This window comes from Akebia trifoliata, chromosome 7 (assembly GCF_017979445.1).
Source record: "Akebia trifoliata isolate Shusen 1 chromosome 7, ASM1797944v1, whole genome shotgun sequence".
NCBI lineage: Eukaryota > Viridiplantae > Streptophyta > Magnoliopsida > Ranunculales > Lardizabalaceae > Akebia > Akebia trifoliata.
In genome coordinates, this window is record NC_141381.1 from 27321912 (window position 1) to 27335816 (window position 13905).

Sequence of the window (13905 nt, forward strand, 5' to 3'; positions counted from 1 at the left end):
TAAATATCTATATATATGAAGAAAAATTGCTTATATAACTCTATAATCTTCAATATTTTCCTAAGGGGAAAAACCCAGCAATCCAATACCACGGTTCCATCATGCCAAAAAATAAAAAGACGTACAGAGAGTGTCGGCCAATATTTAATGATCAAGAAAAATATGTTAAACTTCTAATAAAAATAAATTTAAAAAAATCTAGGGTGGGAAATTAAATGAAAGTAAAAGGATAGATGAGAAGAGATCCACAGGTTCCCTGGAAAAACTTTCTAATTTTCAAAAACAATGGAAAAAAATGTGGGGATGCATATATTTCTTAGTCTTTTTTTTTTTTATGGAAAATGCTGAAGTAACATTGAAATTTGCATCATTTTACACATTGTTAACGTGGATGCGTGCACAGAATCATAGATGTTTTTCATCGAGGTAAGCGTGAAAGCATCAATGGTTCTGTGGGCACCTCCACTCCAGCAATGTGTGAAACAATGTAAATTTAAATGCTACTCTAGCACGGCTCTTTTTTTCACTTTTTAATTAGTGCTTTAAAATTCAAAATGTTGATGTTAATTGCATAATAACAAAATATAAAGACCTCATTGATTCAATCAAGTTTTATTAACGTCTCCGTGTTGACTTTTAATTCTGATAAAAAATCAGCCCAATCCAATACTTTTAATTCATATATAGGACAAAATCATTGTCTCCGTGTTGACTCTAATGGTAGCTTCTGTACAGGACCCTATATGTTCACACCCACTTTTAACCGTGTATTTCACTACCATCGTTTCCATCAATTAAGCAACTATTGTGCGTGTGTGCGCCATCATTATATCACAACCATCCATCATGGCCCTCACACTGCTGCAACAACATCAAAAGGAAATATCAACCATTTCTTTCTTGGATCCAATAATATGAGTCATTGATTTTTTTTTTCCCCTACCCGGCCAAAATCATGATTTTTCCCTACTCTAACCAAATCTTGATCTCGAGAAGACATGAAAGTGTATGGGAACCTTGGATGCTTTTCCTCAAGATACGAGTGAAAAAATATCTATGGTTCCTATCCATTTTCATGTCAATGAGGTCCAATCTTGAGGTCACTCCAGCACAACTCATGAATTTATTGTCCGTAAAAGAAAAAAGGAAGTGCTTCTATGACAAAAAGTTACGACAGCTAAAAACAACCAAAGAAGTAAGTGCGCAATCTATTATGTCCAAGGCACAAACATATAACAAGCATTTTAAAGATGGTAACCCAGCAGCATCCCCCCAATAACATTTTGCGAGCTATCAAAGGGAGATCATCAACTGAATCAATTACATGAATGGAAGAAGAAGTCTTGGCAGGGTGAGAGCAAGAGCGTCTATAACAGAGTTTCCTTCACGAAATGAAGAAAAAACTTTGAAGCAGGCAGCCCGCTTCAAAATTTTGAATGAACCTTCACAATGTGAAAAAATCCCATATTTGACTGTCTCAGCCCGCTAAATTTTGAGAAATTTGACAGACCATCCCGTCAAATATGCCTATCAAATATTTTCCTATGGAATTTTTATTTTGACAACCCTGAACTGTCAAATTATTGGAGGATAAGCTTAAAAAAAACAAAAGAATTCCATAGTCTATGGCCATCGAATATGGAAGTTTAACAAACAATAGGAAGGTCCTTTAATTCACTAATCACAACAAACGAAACAATAAAAATATCAAAAAAACAAACAAAAATCATAAAACAAAGATCACTCATATAAACTAGATCTTGACCACTCAAGAAACTCAATTCACATCAAATCTAATTTGATACAAAATACAAAATGTATTATTGCAGCACCACCAATTAATTCACAAAAAAGCATAGTAAAACAAATTGTTCTAAAATTAATACAAAACTACTTCTCACTGAAGATGCAGGACACCAATCATTGATGCACCCTCCCAAGCCCATTCATCATATTGTTGACCTTGGACTTGCTTTGTGTTTCTCTCTCTCTCTCTCTCTCTACAAGGAAACCAGCGAAAATGAAAAAAAAAAAAAATTGAATATGATTCCTCATCTAACATTCTAACATGTAATCAGAAGTGAGAGCAATTATTACCCTCCATTTAGGACCCAATGTCAGTGGTGATTCCTAGTTTTCATGTGCGGATTTTTGTGAACCATGCCCTACTTAGGAAGATCAATCAATTACATCTTGTATTGTTTGTTGCTTCTTAGCTATTAATAAAAAACAAAATTTGTTACGTAATTTAAAAATAAGAGAAAAAAGAAACCATTTGAAGACTCAGGGGAGGGACAAACCATTCTCGGCTTGTTGGTATCCTTCATGAAGTTTCCTCTTTGAAGCTTCAAGTTTTAGTTGTACCGAAACATCCTCTGAACCCTTTGATTTCTGGTAGTCCAGTTTGTGGAAATCATTAGATTGCTACTTTATATTGAATTTACAAATTATGTTAAGAGATTCAAAATTATTGTACTTACGTCTTATTGATTAGATAATGGTAGTTTCTGCTGAAGCCTCGTCTCATTGTTGGTTTTGTGCTCTGAAATTAGCTTTGGAGGTCTTTGAGGCCAAAACAGGTTGAATTTTGAGTTGAATAATTTTACTAACATCAAAACTCATATATAGTAGAACTTGAATAAATTATGTTAGCTTAAAGAACAATAATGGTTAAAACTAAATGAATGGGAAGAATCAAGAACTGATGGGTCCAAAGGATTCTCCATAGTTACACCTTGGAGTTTACCACAAGTTCATGTTCTACAATGAACTCAAAAAGTGGTAGTAATAAACAAAAACATAGCACTCTAAATAAATAGTTCAAGTTAAATACCTGCAAACTGTTTGACATAGTCAACAACCTTCCCTACATTTGTCGATTACAACTTACAAGCGTCATGCATTCCAAGCACTACCAAGCATGACTAACAATTTGACACACTAATAGTGCAGAACGACATTCATTCGTTAATCCAAACCATAAACCCTAATACAACAACGAACAGTAAAATAAACCCTAAAACTCATGCATCAGCCAAATGAAAGGCAAACACTAAAACCTAATACATCAAGTAACAATAAGATAAACCCAAATCCTAATTCTCAACTTTCTTATAAAAAGTGCGTATACACCATCATATCAAATGCATAAATATTGTCAAAAAATTGTAAAGAGTTTCATATTCAAAATTTAAGCAAAATAAATTGGATCTATTCGATCTGAAATTTAAAAAAAACAAAAACAAAACAAAACAAAAATAGATTAAATCAACAGTTTAGGATAAGTTGTGAATTTGAGCTCAAACTCTCGATTTTTTTAAAAGAACACCTAAACGATCCGAACTTCACAAATCATGAAGAAAATGTGAAATGAAGTCTATAATCACAAAAAACTTTGAATCTGAACTCAAAATCCTTACCTTTGTTAGTAGAATTTCATCCAATTGATCTGGAATTCTTGAAGACAAACAAGAAGCTCACGTTTCTCTCAAAGAATCCAAAACAAATTTTACAAGGAGAGAAAGATTTCCGTTGTTCCCTTCATTTCTCAAAGGAGATCAAACCAAGATATCGTGAGAGAAATGAGATCAAGAGAGGGAAAACGATAGAGAAAAAGAAATCAAGGGAGATTGAGACGAAGAATAAGAGAGACCAAGATGGAGAATGAGAGACAGATCAAAGGAGATCAAGAGAGAGATGAGATCAGGAGAGGAACAATGAGAGAAATTGAATAACAACAACACAAGCGGAGAATGTGTGAGAGAGAGAGAGAGGAGATTGAGAGGGAGATGAAATCGAGAGTTAGGTTTTATTGTGTTATTTGTTTATTAATAAATAAAACCCCAAAACTATTTGATGGCTTTGGCCCATCAAATCCTGTAAAAAAGATTTGACAAATAAGAGCCGCCGCATACTGCAGTATAATTTAATAGGTTTTCACGTAGTGCCTCTACATTGAATTCCTCGTGGCATTTCAAAGGAGGTATTAAAATTTTGGTGGAAGTGTAGGAGCATGAAATAAATATAAAATACCACGTGTCTTGTAATGAATAGGATTCCTTCAAAAACACTGACCACCATTAAAGAGTCGGTTTCTATCACTAGTGACCTTGATCGAAGGGTCCATGAGAAAAAGGCCATTTAAGAAAACTTTGAATTCTACAATGTTATTTGAAACCTCTCCAATGAAAACACTACAATCATTTTCTTTCGTGAATATCCCTGAAAAAGTCTTCAAATTTTGAGGAAAAAAATTAGGATTGGTTTCCATTCAAGTTATAAACAAAAGAAAAAAAATTGGTATGATTAATCATATAACTGATATCAATTAATGATCAAAATCAATCATTATAAGTCAGTTATGGAAATATTTCAAATCTAATTGCTTTTTGTCATTGCAATGTTTGTTTATGCATCCACCAAAGACCTTATTGGGTTAGTATCAGGGTTTTAAAACTCGTTCTGACATCTCATCTTGTCCATGAACGTGACCGAGTTGTCTCGAACAAGTTTTCCGATACGTTTGATCGTCTCATTCAACAATGAGAAAAACTGAATTGTGGTTTTAAATCTCATCCGATACGTTTGACTTGTCTATCTGTCTCGTTGGTGGACGCTACTGAGACATGTCGGACGAGTCATCTCGGTCTCGGGCGAGATTTAAAACCATGGTTAGTACAGGGACACCAAACCCTTTACATAAGGAAAACAATAAAGTCAGGTCAGGAATCTATTTTCTAGGAAATTTTTAGAAACTATTTTTCATATTATATATGTCCCTTTAATTTTCAGCCCATCTCAAGACCACTCAACAGTGCACGGTCCGCTTTTCAGGCCAGAAGCACATGTTGGATGATTTTAACCGTCCAACCGATTCCATCTATTTTTATTGATGTAAAAGGTGGGATTCCATTGAATGGCAGTTCCTGAACATCCTGAATTTTTCAATTCGGAACCTTTCGATAGAGCTAACCCAATCACCACCTTAGCCATCTTGGAATCTAACCGAGTGAGGGCATAGTAACAAAGTTCAGATTCGGTATAATTATACAAGTTGTGATTTTCTAACTCCCCCCTGACAAACTCGCCCCAAACTCTCCTCATGTGGTTGTGCATAGAACCATAGATTTTTTTTCTTTGGGGATACACAACTGCACATCCCATAAGTATGTGAAGTTGTGTATCTCGAGGAAAATTTTGGTTTTATACACATGTACAGCAACGTGGGGAGAGTTTTTCAGAGGGGGGTAAATCTATAATTATTCTAATTATATACGATGGGGCAGTTCAGTTAAGTCATGTAAATTAAGGACATTTCCATAAAAAGAATTGAAATTTCTTTTGGGAATAGACAATTAAGGTTTTTGGGTTTCTTACCAAAATCTATCATCTTCAACCTCCCTAAAAAATTTATCCTGAGTTCTTAAAATTTTGAAGGTGAAGGGTACAAAATGCTGCCATATCTGCGGCTAATCAGTAAGATTTAATATGCTACTCACTTATTCAAAAAAACAATTAGGAGAATTTTGTGACTATGGTCAAGTGGTGGGGTAATTTCAGCAAGAAAATCAAATCATGATTGAGAATAAATTTACCTTTCCAAGGTCGCCAAGGGCGCTCCACAACTACCTATTTTGGAGGTCAAAATGGGATCGAACCTGTGTCCTCATGATATAGTGTGGAATGTAAACCGATTGAACTATGGGATCGAACATTCTAAAGAAAAATGAGGAAGAAGAAGATGGTTTACAATATTGTAATAAACTTGGGACGAAGAATACACATGTATTTATAGAAAAAATAATGAAATATTTAATACAGTCACGTGAGCTTTTGATGTAACGCCTTGATACAGCTGTCAATTTTCAGTTTTTCACGTGAACTATTGATGTAACGTCTTGATAAATTTGTCGATTTGTATGTCAAGCTTTCGGTTATCTTAAATGTAATGCCAATTTTTTTTTCAAAAAACAAAAATAAAAATTGATTTTCTAATCCTCTAGGAAAAATCTGAAATAAAACTAGATTCAATTTAGATACAATAACATTTAATGAAATAAGCAACATAAATATATAATTTATTTATATTTTCTCGCATGTTTATCTGATTGGATCCCTATCTATTCAGGATATGGTTGATTATTTATATGTGTGTCAGTTGGATTGGGTCTTTATTGTGACCTAAATCCCGATTATGACCTGAATTTTTATTTTTGGGATTTGGAGATATTGAATTTTAGGTATAATCCAACCAGCCACTGGGACTGTACCTTTATCTATAAATTACCTACAAAGAGATGAGTCATCTCGATATCGTTCTTAAATGAGTGGAATAATCAATATGAATAATCCTTCATGTTGGCTTGTTCAAGATGTCTCGTCCGAGTGTCTTTTAATCCACCCTATTATATATAAAAATAAAATAATTTATCAATATATATACATACATATATATACATATGCTTGTGTGTGTATATATTTATATGTGTGTGGTAAAGAATTATAAATCGAGTTTAATGGTTTATTTCATCCTACACAAGATGACGTGGATAAATAACTCGATATTTGTGGAGGCACAATGAGTCAGAATATCAAATTTTAAAATCATACTCTATTATATTTTTTATTTCTCTATGTAATGACCCAATATACATAGGTTCACAATAAATAACGTCTTCACCATCTACAGTAAGTTGAAGGGGGAGAAAAAGAAAGACAATAAAGTGGGTGTTAAATTAAATGGAAAAAACTATGGGAGGAAAAGAAAAATTAAAGGATTGCGTTGAGGCACATAGTAATCTACGTTATCTCATAGACAACAGATGCCCCCACTCCTGTTGAATCGAATATGCAAATGGATTGCTAGCGAATTTGCCTTCAAGATACAATAGAACTCAGTTGTGCCAAAATTGTATATTTTCTCAAGGTTTTCACTTATCTTGAAAAAATCTGTCACACAAAATTTTGGATACACGAATGCCTTTTTTTTATAAGAAAAACATGAAAATGAATTTAATTAAGAAGAGCGAGAGAGAGAGAGAGAGAGAGATTACTTTTTAATCACATATTTTTAAATTCAAATCTACTCATATTTATAAATATTGTAGAGATTCCAACATTTTCCAAGAGGTATAAACCTAGGGGTGCCAATATCATTAACCAAGAGGTATAAACATTGGGGTGCCAAAAGCATTAATGGGTGTCACACAATGAATAAAATCATTGCAACTTTAGAGTCTTGAAACCGAACAACATCCCAAAAATGATGTCTTTTATAAATAAATAAATAAACATGTTGGAAAGAAAGTTATAACTACTAGATAGTTATCCCATAAGTATAGACAGTTATCCCAAAAATAATAAATTATATCATTTTAAAAATCACACCAAACTAAAAAATAATTTAAAATTTACTCAAAATAATAATAATTTTATTTGAATCAACACTAAAAAATGTAAAAAGTATTTATTTATTTTTTAACAATGGGATTATATGGACCCCATTTCTTTGTTTCAATCTTTATATCTACAAATTGTAGTAGAGTGGGGTTCACCTTTGTATTTTATTATATCGACTAAAATTTGCCCATACATCTCCTTTGGAATTAAAAGGGGTAAAAGATGAAAGATAGTAAAATTAGAAGAAGTATTATTGAAAAAGCAGGAGGGGAGGAAAAAAAAGACAATAAAGTTTAAGGGGGTTAAGAGGAATGGGGTGGGTAGTATGGACCACACTCCAAAACTATAGTTGGAGGGGATGTTTATCCTCAAAACTATAGCTTAAGTGGGCCTTATAATTGTGTTTTATTATGTAGATATGTCATTTCTCTGTAAGGTTGGTCATCCTCCTGTAAACTTACACAAAAAATTAAAAAATTAACTTGATTGATAATTTCTAGTTATAAGATTCAAGTATTTCTTTTATTACTAGAATTCCAATACTTATAGTAATCCAAATGATCCTCGGTAAAGAAGAACAAGATCAAATAATTGAAGAAGAAGAAGAAAGAGCTTACTCTTCTATATCCCTCATCCAAAACAAAGTTAAAATGGTATTTATAAAAGAAGAAAAACAAATAAAATCTAGTTCTATTCTAATTGGCATACTTACTAAAAATATTAAATACTATTTATAGGAAGTCTAAAAATAGTAAAATACTAATTACTTCATAATTCAATTAAGAATCTTAATTACATAAAAACTCTCTTTTGTAACAATTTCAGAATTACGATCGAATTAGAGTTACTCGCGGTTAAAGATTCTATAAATAGAAAGTCCATCTTTGACCACCAAGATATATGATAGCAGTAACCACACTTCGTTTTACTTGAACTTTTACACTAAACAGTTTCTCCCTATCATCATGATTTGTTCATAAAGTCATGGTATGTTTTTATTATTGGAATTCTACTCATAAACCCGTTCATAAAGCCACTGATATAAAAATATTAATGTTTTCTAGTTCTTGTACAAATTTGTTTTACAAATCAGATTTGATTTGTTAGGATTTGGATAAATTCCAATTAATAAGATTTTATCCACATCTTTAACTTATCTAATCATATACAGATCTAATCCTATCTAAATCTCCATCAATAAAACCTGGTGTATCGTAGTACAAGTGATTACAATGCTTTAGATCTTTAATTAATCTTATCTTATCCAACTCTAGCAAATCTAATATTATATAAATCTCCATCAATATTCATCGGTGTATCGCAGTACACTTTCTTACAGTGCTTCATATCAATACGTTAATAATATCTTATCAACTTGGTTAGTAAAATCTGTAAAATCTTTCTTTCTTCATACCTTTTCACACCAACCAATAACAAGGTGAACTCAAATCCTTTAGATAGATTTCAAGTTGTTGATATCAACTATTTAAATCATCAACCTAGAAAATTTGAATGGTGGATCTTAACGGTTTATGTTGAATCATCAAGATCGATGATTGTAATGGTGTCCATCTCAACAATTTGAATCATTCATCATGATGAACATGTTAAAACATCGATATTGACAATTTAATAACATTGATCATGACGACTGTAGAAGGTCGATCCTGATAATTGGAACAAATTAAAGTTAATCTCAATGATTTGAATTGCCGTTCTTGACAATTTGAATCATCAATCTCAGTAATTGAAGGGGGTGAGGGGACTTTAATTAGAAAGGAAAAGCTTACTAAATTAACTATCAAGTTACCGTGGAAAAAAGTAGGGTTTGTTTAGAAAGAAATCCATTTGTTATGGTTCATCAAGTTTTCTTCAATTATTTTTTTTGAATCATGACATTGCCATGCATTCCTTTTCTAGTTCTTTGTGGGCAAATTATATGTCCATACCTGCTCTCAGTATCTATGTCTCCTTCTTCAATAGCGTACCAATACACACAGGACATTATAACAAAATTTTCCTAGATATTAGTAATTGCTTTCTAGAGATTAAATGAGAGGTAAAAATAAATTTTCTTAGACATTGGTTTTTGTACCCTAAGGACGCAATTAAAAAAATTAAAGAAACGTTTTTCTTGGGAATCCCTTACATCTCAACTATTTGTTTGATGTGAAGAAAAAATGATCCAAGGGGAATATGGAAGAAATTAAATCAAGATGTAATCACACACTAAAAACACAAAGATTTTATGTGGTTCTTTCAAGATTGAGGTTTTATGTGGTTCTCTCAAGATTGAGGTTCATACATGGATCCTTACCATTGCTAGAAAGAGAAATTCCTTTGTTACATATTACACCCTTTCACCAAATAACGAAAATATATACCCCTTAAAAAACCTAGGGTTTAACGTATACCTATGAAATTAAGGTATTTTAGAATGATGAACAATACTCCTTATTGACCAATACCATCAAGCTCCACAAATCGTAACATGAATGGAGATCAAGGCCATTGTTTTCCAATTTCTAAACAAGGCTATCAATATAATTAGGTTACAAAACAAGTAAATTTGAATTATTTCTTTTTCCCCTATTTATTATCTAAAATGGTGATACTTAGACAACTTCTCTACAAGGAGTTTAAATACATTTTGCGTCTATCCAATATCTATTTATTTTTTATATCGTGGGTATCCCCACCCTTAAGGTGGGACTAATCCTGTGATCACACTCACTGCCCCCTCGAAAAGTCCTATGTGCAATAGGTCAAGTCAAGGATCAACATGAGCCTGGAGGGTGGCCCCAAGAAACTCATAGCTTTGTGGGGTTTCGAACACTTGAACTACTCTTTGCTGAGGAGCTTATCAAGGCTCGGCTTGCCACTAGGCCAACCCCTTGGGGTTATTTTCTATCCAATATACTGACCCTACCATATTTCATATCCATCCCGAAGTGCTTCCTACTTCTTGTAAGGATCATGTGTTCTCTCAAGAAGCTCTCACAGTCCTCTATATCTCCATTTGATCAGAGTAACCCAAATGTTGGCCGCTATCTGATACTACTTGAAAGAGTTTCACTGTCGGAACTTGATCCGTGGAAAAACACCCATAGTGTTGTGCTCAATGTAATTGTGCGTCCACTATTGGTCTTGCTCATAGTCAGCCACAACCAAAAACCCCAAAATTCTCAGTATGTATCAAGTGGTCTTCTTGACAAAGTTGTAAAAAAATAAAGGAAGGATAAGCTACTAAATGGATAAGGAAATATGTAAGATGTAACCTGGGCTTGAGTAGAATATGCGTCGTCTTAAAACGAGTCAATTTTGTTGGTCGAAAAAATCAAAGTAAGAGGTACCAGGATTTGGTTGGTTTTGCTAAACAAACAAATTTTCTAAGCAAGTCTAGGAGTGCTGGACTGGCAGCAATACGAATGTTCAATTGTGTCACTCCCCCCCGGCCTTTAAAAGTGTTCCTTTTAGAAATTGCGTGTGAGACCGTATCCCTTGTCACAAACACATTCCATACGATTTGATTGAAGGTTTTTTCGACAAGGAAAATGTTGAACTGACTTCCTTAGACAACGCGTTCAACACTGTGTTGACATGGCAGTGTGCAGAGAACCATAGATTTTTCTATTTGTATCTCAATGAAAAATATCTATCATTCTCCACACACTGACACACCATTGCAGTATCCAAGGAAGTTGGTGTAGGACAACACTTTCGATCGACAAAGAAGAGTCGTGATGGAGTGACCTCAAGATTGTACCTCATATCTCACTTTCTTGACGTGGAAGTGTGTAGGAGCCATAGATGCATTTTCACTTTTATCTCGATGAAAAGCATTTATGGTTCCCACACACTTCCACGTCAAGAAAGTGAGGTATGAGGTACAATTTATTCAACAAAGATTTGAAGGACTATTGCTACAGACATAGCAAAGGAAAAAAAGTTAGGTAGACATATCAAGATAAGCCTATACCAAAGCATTTATGGTTCCTACACACTTCCACGCCAAGAAAGTGAGATATGAGGTACAATCGTGAGGTTACTTCAACAATATTTGACAAAGATTTGAAGGACTATTGCTACGGACGAAGCAAAGGATAAAAATTAGGTAGACATATCAAGATAAACCCATACCAAAGCATCTATGGTTCCTACACAGTTCCACATCTGGAAAGTGAGATATGAGGAACAATTGGGAGGTCACTTCAGCATTATTTGACAAAGATTTGAAGGACTATTTCTACGGATGGAGCAAAGGAAAAAATTTGGTAGACGTATTCAAGATAAACAACAACCCCCCCCCCCCCCCCCCCCCCCCAGCCAGCCAGCCAGCCAGCCAGCCAAAATACATAGTCCATGGAAAAGAAAATTATCAAATAGAACATGTCCTATAATTCAAACAAACATAAAGATGATTATGGTACCTTGCAATTAAAGACTTGTTATTATTTTGTCAAGGATATTTGACTTTAGAATTTAGATATAAATTAAAAAAAATTAATTTTACTTTATTCCTAAAATACACTTAGATATTGGTTAAATCATTCATATAAATTCTAGTAAAGATACATAGATGTAAATAATCATTCTTACCTATTTATCAATGACTCCTTTATCAAAATTATAAAATGGTCTTGTTAACTTGTGCCCTTAGGGCACACGTTAAAGTGCAATAAATAAACTTTAGAAATTGGAATCCAAGGATATTTTAGTTTTAAAAAAAATTAAGGGCGTTTTCACTACAAAAATCCAATTACCAAAGTGTAGTTATTGCACTTTAACGTGTGGCCTAAAACAAAATCCATTTTAAAAACAAGGATGACAAAAGAGTGACATCAAAATATAATCATAATTAGATTAGATGAAATGGAAAGGATTTGATGAAACATGGAGTAAATGATCTAATAATTTTGAATTGGATTAAAATTTTGGATTCCAATAAGGACCCGATTAAATAACATAGGAAAAAAAACACATGTTTCTTAGTATTGGTACATTTTATTTAGGGATCCATTTCATGAAAATCCCTCAGAAGATTAAAATTGGATTACTAAATTCAAAGAATAAAAAAAGTTAGGTAAAAAAAAAAACATATTGATGGAATTCATATTGTTTGAGCGAGGAAATCAGATTGTGATTGAGAAGGGATTTACCTTTGAAAGGAAGCAATAGGTCCACAATGTCTTAACGAGGTGGCCTAGTTGGGATCGAACCTGTGTCCTCATGATGTGGTGTGGAACATTAACCGATTGAACTATAGGCTTGAACATTAAGATGAAAAATGAGGAGGAAAAAGATGGTTTACTTTATAATAAACTTGGGATGAAGAATATATATGCATTTATAGAGAAAATAACAAAGCATTTGATATACACCTGTCGATTATCACTCTCAACATTTGATGTAACGCCTTGATACATCTGTCAATTTTTCGATTATCTTAAAGAGTCGTGATGAATGCATGCGGTAAATCATACGCAGTTTGTACACGATTGACGTGGCAAGGGCATAGAACCATGGATCCTTTTCTTCGGGATAAAAAGGAAAAAGATCTGCGATTCTGTGCCCTTACCACATCAATCGCGTACAGACCACGTATGATTTACACTTGCATTTATCATTAGCCTATCTTAAATGTAATGCCATTTTTTAAGGAATAAAATAAAATAAAATTTATGCTTTCGATAAATATATATATATATATATATATATATATATATATATATATATATATATATATATAAAACACAATGGTGGACCCAACTTCTTTTATTCCCCCCCCCCCCCACATAAAGAGGGGTTGGGATTTAATCTCTCTAACAATTTTTTTACTCCATTTTCTTTCATCTTCTATTACTTTCTAATAATATCCTTCTAACTTTTTTGTTTTCCTCTACTACCCTACTTTCTAAGAACACCCCTCCAACTTTATTGTCTTTTCTTTTTTCCCATCCTTTTCAATGACATTCCTTTACTCTCTTGAAGGATGCTCAAGTTGACATAATAACAAAATTTGGGGAACCCAAAACCTTGTTGTTGGAATTCATGCACTTGATTTCCTCCCTTGTTGGGGAACCCAAAACTTGCATGTGAAACACATAAAAAGGGAACGAGAAAAAGTACTGGTTGTATGAAAAAAAAAAGTGTGCTAAAAAAAGATGAAGAGGTGGGGTGTTTCTTATAATTGAGTGTAGTTTTGTATATAATTGGTACAATATTAAGAGAATAAAAAGAAAAGAAAGATTAAAAATGATGGAAATTCATTCTCATTTTCAAGTTTGTAGGAAATCCAACAATAGCAACCCCTATTTCTTCTCTACTTTGTTATTTATGCCCCCTCATTTTTTTTCTTTTGGCCCCTCTTTATCTAATAAGGTACTTGGAAACGAAATGAAAGTGGTATCCTTAAAAAATAAAATAAAAAATAAAAAAGGAATGACTATCTAGATACTAGGTGGATTATTAGATTTGGAATATTGGTGTGCTATATAAAAATTGGTG

At 33.1% G+C, this 13905-nt stretch overlaps 1 long non-coding RNA gene across 3 annotated transcripts; it reads right to left on the minus strand.

The window, feature by feature from the left end:
* Nucleotides 1-437: 437 nt before the first annotated feature.
* On the minus strand, nucleotides 438-5583 carry LOC147398699 (uncharacterized). 3 transcript variants are annotated; one of them, XR_015179977.1, is made up of 6 exons: nucleotides 3420-5583; nucleotides 2481-2562; nucleotides 2301-2391; nucleotides 2098-2216; nucleotides 1902-2000; nucleotides 438-861 (listed from the first exon to the last, which is right to left on the minus strand). It is a non-coding gene; the product is annotated as an uncharacterized LOC147398699 (long non-coding RNA). The 3 variants fall into 3 exon arrangements; XR_015179976.1 differs by lacking the exon at nucleotides 438-861 and having other exon boundaries at nucleotides 1748-1996; nucleotides 3420-5579; XR_015179975.1 differs by lacking the exon at nucleotides 438-861 and having other exon boundaries at nucleotides 1748-2000; nucleotides 3420-5579.
* Between the last annotated feature and the right edge of the window lie 8322 nt (nucleotides 5584-13905).